The sequence below is a fragment of the Camelus bactrianus genome, chromosome 26, assembly GCF_048773025.1.
Source record: "Camelus bactrianus isolate YW-2024 breed Bactrian camel chromosome 26, ASM4877302v1, whole genome shotgun sequence".
NCBI lineage: Eukaryota > Metazoa > Chordata > Mammalia > Artiodactyla > Camelidae > Camelus > Camelus bactrianus.
This window is the reverse complement of record NC_133564.1, coordinates 32,165,015-32,175,215: the sequence shown is the minus strand read 5'-3', so window position 1 is coordinate 32,175,215 and position 10,201 is coordinate 32,165,015.

Below are 10,201 nucleotides of genomic sequence, written 5' to 3'. Positions count from 1 at the left end.
CAGCCTTTCATAGTCTCCATCTCTTTTGTTCATGGACTTTATTCCTTGCAATTTGTCCCGTTTCATCTTCTTGTTTGGGGTTGACATTTTGTCTATTATGCTGTTTAATTTTTCTGTTTTTCCCCCCAATATTTTATCCTGATACTTTTCAAATGACAGATGTTGAAAGAATTTTACAGTAAACTCCCCTGTACCCACCACCTATATTCTATAGTTAACGTCTACTAGACTTGCTTTATCACAGGCCCATCCCTCTCTGCACCCATCAATCCGAATTTTCCTGTGCATATCAAAGTGGCAGCATCCATACCCTTACTCCCAAATCTTCCATGTAGTGTTTATTTTTTTATTCTTCTTTTTCCCCCACATTTTTATTTCTTTACTTATTACTGGTGGTCCTGGGGACTGAACCCGGGACCTCATGCATGCTAAGCATTCACTCTATCACTAAGCTATGCCCACCCACCCCGTTTCTGATTCTTAGATTTTCCATTTGAGAAGGTCCCTTTGTTTCTTTTTCGTATCGCGCTGGTCACTCCTGATGTTCTGTTACCCATCACGCATCTTTCCAATTTTTCTTCTTTTATTTCTCAGACATATTAGACATACAGGTTTTATAATCTGTACTTAAGACTGTCAGATTTAACCAATTAAAATTACAGAAGGCCAAGTTAAATTGGAACTTCAGGTAAATATCACATTTTTAGTATAAGTATGTCTCAAATATCGCATGGGACATACTTAAATTGTATTCATTACTTATCTGAAATTCAAGTTGCAGGGGAGGGTAGAGCTCAGTGGTAGAGCATGTGCTTAGCATGCACAAGGTCCTGAGTCCAATCCCTACCAATTCTACTAAGAAAAAAAAAAAAGAAAGAAAGAAAGAAAGAAAGAAAGAAAGAAAGGAAGAAAGGAAGGAAGAAAGGAAGGAAGGAAGGAAGGAAGGAAGAAAGGAAGAAAGGAAGAAAGGAAGAAAGGAAGAAAGGAAGAAAGGAAGAAAGGAAGAAAGAAAGAAAGAAAGAAAGAAAGAAAGAAAGAAAGAAAGAAAGAAAGAAAGAAAGAAAGAAAGAAAGAAAGAAAGAGAATAAAAGTGAAATTCGAATTTAATTGAGAGCCCTGTATGTTATCTGGCCAGTATCTGACAGTTCCTGTATCTGAAGTCTTCATAGGTCTGGTTCATTTGATTTGCTGAATTTTGCTCATGGTGGCTTGTTTCCTTGTATGTTTTGTGATTTGGGGTTGTGGGCTCATCTTTGTTGAAATTTCTGTTAGATTTCTTCCAGGCCTGTGTTGAGGGTACATTCCTCCTGGGAAGGTTTCGTCTGCTTCTGCCAGGTGTGTGGGGCACACTAGATCTGGTCTACTTTAAAATTCTCAGTTGATGGTTTTCTGGACCATGCAAAGAGTGACAGTTTGGGCCAGGAACCCTCAAAAAAAAAAAAAAAAAAAAGCTAGTAGCCACAAAATGTCAGTGGAGGCTCTCTCTTTAAAAAACTTCTGGACAAAGATAATGTGGAACAATTTTTGTTGCAGTCTGGCTCTTCTAGATGTGTGTTCTCCCAGCTCAAAGTCTTACCCTTGCTGGGTCCTGGCTTTACTCTGGGGGAGGGGAACCCTGCATCCTGCACAGACCCCATGGGTAGACCAGGTGCCCCGGGGCAGAGGCTCAGGTCATTATCCAGTAGCTTCAGAGCTCACATCCTTCCTCCCATGGACTTCCAGGTTGGTTTGTTCCAAGCATCTAAGGAATTAATTCCACCTAAATTCTTCAGATGCAAACACTTCTTTAAATGAGAGGTTTTCCTATTTGATTGGCTTCTTAGATGTTTTATGGAACTTCTAGCTAGCCTTATTGCTGGAAACCTGTGCTCCTTATTCATCAAATGATCTTGATTTTATAAAGTTCAAGGGTTGCTTCAGGTGTTGTTAAATATGAAGATATAAACCAGAGAGACCCTATCTAATAGTTAACACGTGTACAACAAAATAAGCAGAATTCCTTTCAGGATTCTATCTTACCTTAAGAAGCTAACAGCTAATCTTTTTTTAGGTATGCCACATAATACAAAAGTAAATCAATTAAAGTAGTAGCCACATTTAAAAAAAAAACAAACCCAAACAGAGCAACTGGAATTACCAGCTTCACCAGTTGGGGACACACATCATGTCACATCCCTTTAATATTTGAAGTCATCCACCATATTGAAAAGAGAACTGGAGACCCCGGCTGTGATCAGAGATGCCCATTTTCACTACTGCAGAGCCCACTGCCTGCCTGGGGTTCTTTATTTCATATCCCACCACTCTGCCTTCATGCCTCTGACTCACCCATAGGGCCTGGGTGGCTCCTGGTTATGTGGCCGCCATGGCAGTCTAGCCTGGGATTGGGTTCAGATCCCCCTTCCTTCCTAATAAGTGACTGCCCAGGGACACCTGGGGTCTTTTCCTGATGGAAGAAGCTTCAGGCAGGCCTGACTCAATGCAGCTGAAAAATCCTGACACTGTAACCTCCGGAGGGGAGGAATGTGTGCATGAGAGTCTCAACTCCATCCTTGGAGGAGGAATCATGGTCTCGATGCAAGATTTCCTTTCCCCTCAGCATCACAGCAAGCAGCCCTGGGAGAAGCAGACTTTGTCAAGTCAGTAACAAATGCTTATGTTATATCCTATTCCGGGGCAAGGTCTCTAATCAACAAGTTCTACCCAAGTGATGTGTTCCAGGAGAAAAAAAATGTACAACCAGGATGAAATGCCTTATGATCTACGATACTAGACATCAAAGCAGATGGGAGTGTTTAATTGATAGCTTGTGCCTTAGAAAAAATGTACCACTGTTTACCTCACCAGAAAACGTCAACAGAAGAGTTGGGGGAGTGTCTCCCCATAAACTGATTATTAGTTACAAGGAGAAAAATAGTAACCCTACAGCAGTGAAACTGAACAACACCTTAACCAGGTGATCAAAATTAACCTCACAAACATCTATATTTAAAAAAAAAATCTCAAATCAATTAAAAAAAAAAACTGAACTGAAGGCAAGCAAGAGAAGGGAAATAACAAAGATTCAGAGTGGAAATAAATGAAATTGAGGATAGAAAAACAATAGAGGAAATCAACCAGACCAAAGTTTGGTTCGTGAAAATGATCAATGAAATTCATAAACCTTGAGCTTAGACTGAAGAATGAAAAAGAGAGAAAACTCAAATTACTAAAATCAGGAATGAAAAGGGACATTCACTGCAGTGGTAAATATTACCAAACATTTAAAGAAGAATCATACCAATCCTTTACAAACTCTTCCATAATGTAGAAGAGGAGGTAACACTTTCCTATTTATTCAGTGTGGGCAGTGCTACCCTGATTCCAAAACCAGACAAAGATATTGCAAAGTAGGGGAAAAAACTAACTATAGACTAATAGCCCTTATGAATATAGATGTAAAAATCCTCAGTAAAATGCTACCAAACTGAATCCAGCAACATATAAAAAAGATTATACACCATGAAGTGGGATTTATTAGGAATTTCAGGTGGTTTAGTATTAAAATCAATTAACATACTATACCAAAGTTGCAAACTTAGGGCAAAAACCATGTGATCATCCCAACATATGCGGATAAAGCATTTGATAAAATCTGACACCTTTTCATGATAACAACGCTCAACAAAATACAAATGAAAGGAATTCCCTCAACCCAATAAAGCACATCTGTAAAAAAGCCATAGCAATCATACTTAATGTTTAAAAACTGAGTGTCTTCCCCAGTAAGATCAGGAACAAGACAAGGACATCTGCTCTCACCACATCTATTTAACATTGTACTGGGGTTTCCAGTCAGGGCAATCAGACAAGAAAGAAATAAAAGGCACTGAGGTTGGAAAAGAAATGAAACAGATGGCATGACCTTGGACATAGGAAATCCTAAGGAATTATAAACTGTTAGAGTGAATAAATGAGTTCAGCAAGTTTGCATGATATGAGGTCAATATATAAATAGCATTTTATTCTTACACATTAGCAATGAACATTGCAAAAGTGTAATTAAGAAAACAATTCCATTCACAACAGTGTCAAAGAGAGTTAAATCCTTAGGTGTAAATTTAACAAAAATAGGTGGAAGAGGTATGCTGAAAATTATAAAACATTGTTGAAAGAAATTTAATAAGATCTCATAAATGTTCATGGATGGAAAGGCTTAACATTGCTAAGATGGTGGAAGCGGTGGGCAGGGTGGGAAGGTGATGAGGAGTCACAGCTAATGGGTATGCTTTTTTAAGGGGGGATGAAATGTTTTAAAATTACAATGTGGTGGTAATAGCACAACCCTGTGGATACTGTAAAAAACATTGAACTGTACACTTTAAATAGGTGAATTTTATAGTATGTGAATTTTATCTCAACAAAGTTGTTTTTAAAAAATTAATGTCATTAAGGAGGGGGAGGGATAAATTAGGAGTTTGGGATTAACAGACACACACTACTATACATGAAAGAGATAACCAACAAGGACCTACAGTAGAGCACAGAGAACTATATTCAGTTTCTTGTAATAAGCTATAATGGAAAAGACTCTGAAAATAGATGAATATATATGTATATGTATAACTGAATGGCTTTGCTGTACCTCTGAAACTAACATTGTAAGTCAACTACACTTCAATAAAAAATAAAATTCAAAGAATTAACTTTATCAATGAGGGGAAAGTGGAATTCACATACCTCCAGAAATAATACCCTGAGAAGGATACATCACTTTTGGTATATTCCAACTGAAGATGAGTAACTGGAATCTAAACCTGAGGATATAGACTAGAAAGTGCCAACTCTTCTATAAGATAATCAGTGTATATTGTTCAGAAATGTCAGTGTCAAGAAGGACAAAGGCTGAGGAATCTTACCACATTAGTGACATGCAATCTGTGGTCTGGGACTGGATCCTGGGCTGGAGGGGAAAACACCTTAAAGAACATACTTGGGACAATCAACACCATTAGAGTTGAACTGTACATTAACATACTGTATCAATGTTAACTTTCCTGAACTTCGTAACTGCACTATGGTTAGGTAAGGAAATCTCTTTGCTCTAAGGAAAAAGCCCTCATGTAAGAGGCTTGATGTATGCCACCTGGGAGATGAGAAATCAACATGGGAAGAATACATATGAAGAAAAGCGAAAGAATGATTATGACAAAAGTCAGGAGAGTGGTAGGGGAAGGAAGGGACTGTCACAAGGGGGACATTGCAGGGAGGGGGAGCTGGCTGGGGGAATATGGTTCTATTTCTTAGCATGGGTGACAGAACACAAGTATTTATATTATTATTGTGCTTGAAAATAAACATACCTTTTCATACACTTGTTTGTTTGTTACATTTTACAGTTTAAAAAAAATAATTTAAAAAGAATAAATCTAAAGTGCGACACCATGGTCCAAAAACAAATTTTTAAAAAAATCCAAACCAGGATAGTCTAATCAACCTGATGTTTTCTATGACTTGCTTCTTTTACTCAATATTGCTTTCAATTGATTTTTCCCTATTAAAGATTTTTTTTTTAAATTTTGAGAGGGGAGGTAATTTGATCGATTGATTGATTGACTGATTGATTTTTTAGAGGAGGTACTAGGGATTGAACCCAGGACCTTGTGCATGCTAGGCATGTGCTCTAGCATTTGAGCTCTACCCTCCCCCCACCCAAAGATATTTGTTAAAGTATGCCTATTGAATTTTTTTAAAGTATTAATTCTGGACAATGGGTAATAGATACTTGTTAAATTCTCTGAACTTTGGAGGGTTTTCCTACAAATTAAAAAGTACATGCTTGATCCTGACAAAGAAAACACTTTGTGGATTCACAAGTGAGGGGGACTTGTCAGAGAGTGCCAGGCTGACTGTCCCATTTTTCTGGGGTTTTATATCTTATACTTCTATGTCCTTGAGCTTAAAGTATGGCTTTGTGATCCCTGGCCCTCTACTTAAATATTCTGTTTTGTATTTTCTCTCTTTAAAGCAGCAAATGGAATTTACCCAGTCATTTTGTTAGGATATAATATTCTTTCAGGGAAGTTACTGATACTGGAAATCACTATGAAAAGAATGCCAGATATCCTAGATTTCAGAAGCCTACCAATTTAAAGATGCACCATTTATTGTAAGCTTTGAGCAGTTTGAGGAAGAAAGGAAGGAAGGGAATGGGAAGGGAGAAGAGGAAAGTAAAGGAGGAAAGAAAGAAAGAAAAGAAAGACTACCACATTGAATTAACAAATCCTTTAAAAAGGTACATCTTAGTGTGAAGAAAATGCCATTATCATTTTGCCTTGGCCTCACTGACTTTCCCACATGCCGCAGGATTGAGGAAGCCCTCTTCCTGAACATTACTGTTTCCTGGTAGAAATGTTCCACCTTCACCCCCTGCGACTAGAGAGTTGGCAGGTGTTAAGTGGCCAAGTGGCAGATACAGAGTTCTCCAAAGACACAGGGGTAATACTCAGCAGGTTAAACACACACATCCAATTCTTTTCCTGCCTAAAATTTTACTAAAATTAGAGTAAAAGACTGCTTTTAAAAAAGACATAACAATGATTGATGGAAAGAATAGGAAAGGAGGCAAAAATTGTGGCAACCAGATTGTAGGAGGGCATGTGACACTGACTTGGAGGATCTCAGGGAGCTGGAGCCCCCAGCCTGCAGAGGGAGAAGCTCGAGAGTGATTCAAACTATCTCACAATCCTGGAAAAGCATAGAAAAATTGGCAGCACCAGGTACCTCTGGAATTTGGGGTTAAAGCCATGGCTAAAATAAGGAGACTGGGTAAAAGGTATCTATTTGTGAAGCAGTGAAATATCTAGATCCCCCTTCCAACTCCGTTTGCTTTTGTATCTTGCCTCTTTGGCTGCCTGTCCATGCCTGGAGTACTAAAAAGTTGACCAGAAGGTCTGCTCTGGAGGTGGGACTCAGAGACCCTTATTTTCACAAGGGCGCTCTCAGTGGGCTGCTGGAGAGAGAAAAGCCCATAAAGTATCTTTAGGTCTTTCCTCTTGAGCTATACAGACTCTCTGGAGACGGGTATTCAGATCTCCTTTCTTTAGGGTAGGGATCTGGCTACAGGCATTTTGATAGCCAATGGGTGGAGGCAGAAGGGGTCTGGTGATCATGTTCAGCATGTATATTGTCTCTTTTCTAAAGAAGAAAACTTTTTATTTTGAAGCAGTTTCAAACTTACAGAAAAGTTTCAAGAGTAGTACTGAAAATGTCTATATACCTTTGATCCAGGTTTACCAGTTGTTAGTATTTGGCCACATTTAACATCTTGTCTAGTTTCCCTTCACACTCATATTATTATTCATTTTTCTGAACCATTTGAGAATAGAGATTCAGGCTCATTGATTTCTTAATATTTTAGTGTATATTTCCTGAGAACAGAAATATTCTCACATACTATCTCTTAATCCTCCTGTGTTTTGATATGTTACTTATACTCTCAAATGTACTTGGCATCCTCCAATCCAGAGACTTTCTGCTTTATCCCCTCTAGAGGATAAACCTGAATTTTTCTGTCATCACTAAGTGAGGAGCAGTTGCCCAGTGGTGTAGAGTTGGGGAGGGGTGTAGAGTCAGGCACAATTGATTAAGAAGACTTACACTAAGATATCTTACTGTGTAATTTCTGAACATTGGGAACAAAGAGAAGATTCTACAAGCTTCTGGAGACAGAGTTCAGGGAATTTTAAAAAGAGACAGTAGAATTTGGAATCTGAATGGTTTTGATTCATCCTTAGAAACTCTGGAAGTAAAAAGACTACAGAGCATTGCCTTCAAGATTCTGAAAGAAAATTATCTTCTACCATAATCTGATTTTATACCCAGCTCATTTATCACACCTGTGTGAAGAGAGAGTTAAAATATTTTCAGAATTTCAAAATTCCCCCAAATTTTCCTCCCATGCACTCTTTCCTCAAGAAACTCTCAAGGAGGAAAAAAAAAAGACTTGGCTAAGAACCAGGTAAGGTATGAGGAAAAAGAAGATTTCATACAGGAGAGGGGTAGAGAGAATCCCAAAAAGTACCATGAAAGGAAGTTCTTGGATCACAGCTGCACATTGGGTGTGAGGGCAACCTACCCAATGTACTCAAAAGATCAACATATTGAGGATTATAATTTCCAAGATCCTTGTTACTGTTGTACCATCTTCTGAGGACAGAGTGAGCCTGGCACTGATTCTTATGGAAACTTGACTTAGCTCAACCATACGCTAATGCATTTCTGCTCTTCTCCCAGCTGCCTGCATGAGATAAGGACACTCAGTTCATCCCACATAATGGTCCCCTTGATTTATTCTTGAGTACTAGAGGTGGGTCATAAACACAGAAGCTGAAAATACAGGGCAACTCATTTTCTGACAGATTTCTGCCACGCATCCAATACCTGGTCTACAAATACTCCAGCCCTACTTGATGTCCTGACCATGGTGAGCCCTACGATACTCACTCATGACCTTAGCCACCAACCCTCATGTCACAGTGGCCCTCTCTGTATACAACTATGTTTCTACCTGTTACACAGTTTTTCAAAACAGTGTATTGTTTTGTTTAGGAATACAAACATAGATGGAAAACGGTAAAGCAAAGCAAGAAAATTATTAACGCAAGAGAGCGGTTAGTTGGAAGTTGAGGAGTGGGAAATGGAGGGAAAACATTAAGGGTACCAGTAATATTCTATTTATTACCCTGAGTACGGTTAGGTGTGTGTATGTGTGTGTATGTGTGTGTTGTGTGTGTGCGTCTGTGTATGAGAAAGAGAGACAGAGACAGAGAGAGATGTATGTGTAGAAGTTCATCGTATTATTATTCAGTAAGTTATACATGTATTTTATATTATTTATCTGTATATTATATCTGCATATTTGCTGTATTTCACAACAAAAATTTCTTTCAAAAGACAGTAAGCAAAATCACTGGCATTTTGCTCAAAAACATTTTTTCCTTAATCAGGATATATAGATACTGATGGACTAATTTAAAGCAGTTTTTCCCTTGAGGAATTGCATTGGTCTTTCTAAAATCCATTTGTAAATGCTCACATAGTTCCATATAATCAGAAGAAGAATGAATGTAACAGAGTTCAAGAGGTGAACATCTAGAAGCAGACAATGCCAGATCATGAAGGACTTCGTATACTGAAATAATCCTGGCCTGCAGGGAGGTCTCTAAGTAAACCTGGACAAGGACCAGGTAGGTGTGGCTAGTGATGTCCCCATCCATCCCCCAGCTTTTTCTCATCAATGTGTCTGGGGGCAGATCAGGAGCCCCAGTAACAAGTAATGTGCAAGCACACAGAGAATGTCTCAGGATCTTAGAGTAGGTGAGGTGTTTTGTTGGTTGGTTGGTTGGTTGGTTGGTTGGTTGGTTGGTTATTTGTTTGGTTGGTTGGTTTCAGAACATCAAGCAATGCATCTCCTTGTCCGCTACATCCAGAAGAGACTAGCCTGAATTAAGAACCTACATCAATTCATGGGCCAAGGCTAGTGTCTTGACTGCATGATCAGTGACTTGGAATGACCATGATGGGGAGATTGTTGGCAAGAAGCTTTGGGAAAGAAGTTTGAGAAAAGACCTCTCAAAATGGACCAAGAGTAGGCAACTAATTTGTGCCTAGGTAAATGTTCACCAAGGGTCCTCCACCATGGAGAAGGCTCATAACAATCAGTTTGGCGGGGAAGGTATAGCCTAGTGGTAGCATGCCTTCCTAGCATGCACAAGATCCTGGGTTCAATTCCCAGCACCTCCTCTAAAAATAAATAAATAAATAAACCTAATTACCTCCCCCCACCAAAAAATAAAAAATAAAATGCAGCTTCTTTAGAACACACTAAAAAAAATTCAGCACTTGGTAATGTTCAAAACTTTCCCAGCAATGTGGAAATAGAAGGGAAGTTCGAGCATCCTCGAAAACCACAACAAACATCCTCAATTTGAAAGCATTCATTTTGTAAGATTAGAAGCAAGACATGGGTACTAACTATCACTACACAAATGATAAAAGAAAGGGTTGATACATTTATGTAAATTAATAACAGGAGCTTCTCTTCATCAAAAGACATCATTAAGAAAAGTGAAATGACAAGCTGAAACTAGGGGAAACAATACACAGCACATATAACTGACCTGTATTGGCACCTGGAATACATAATCAAGAAAGATGCAAG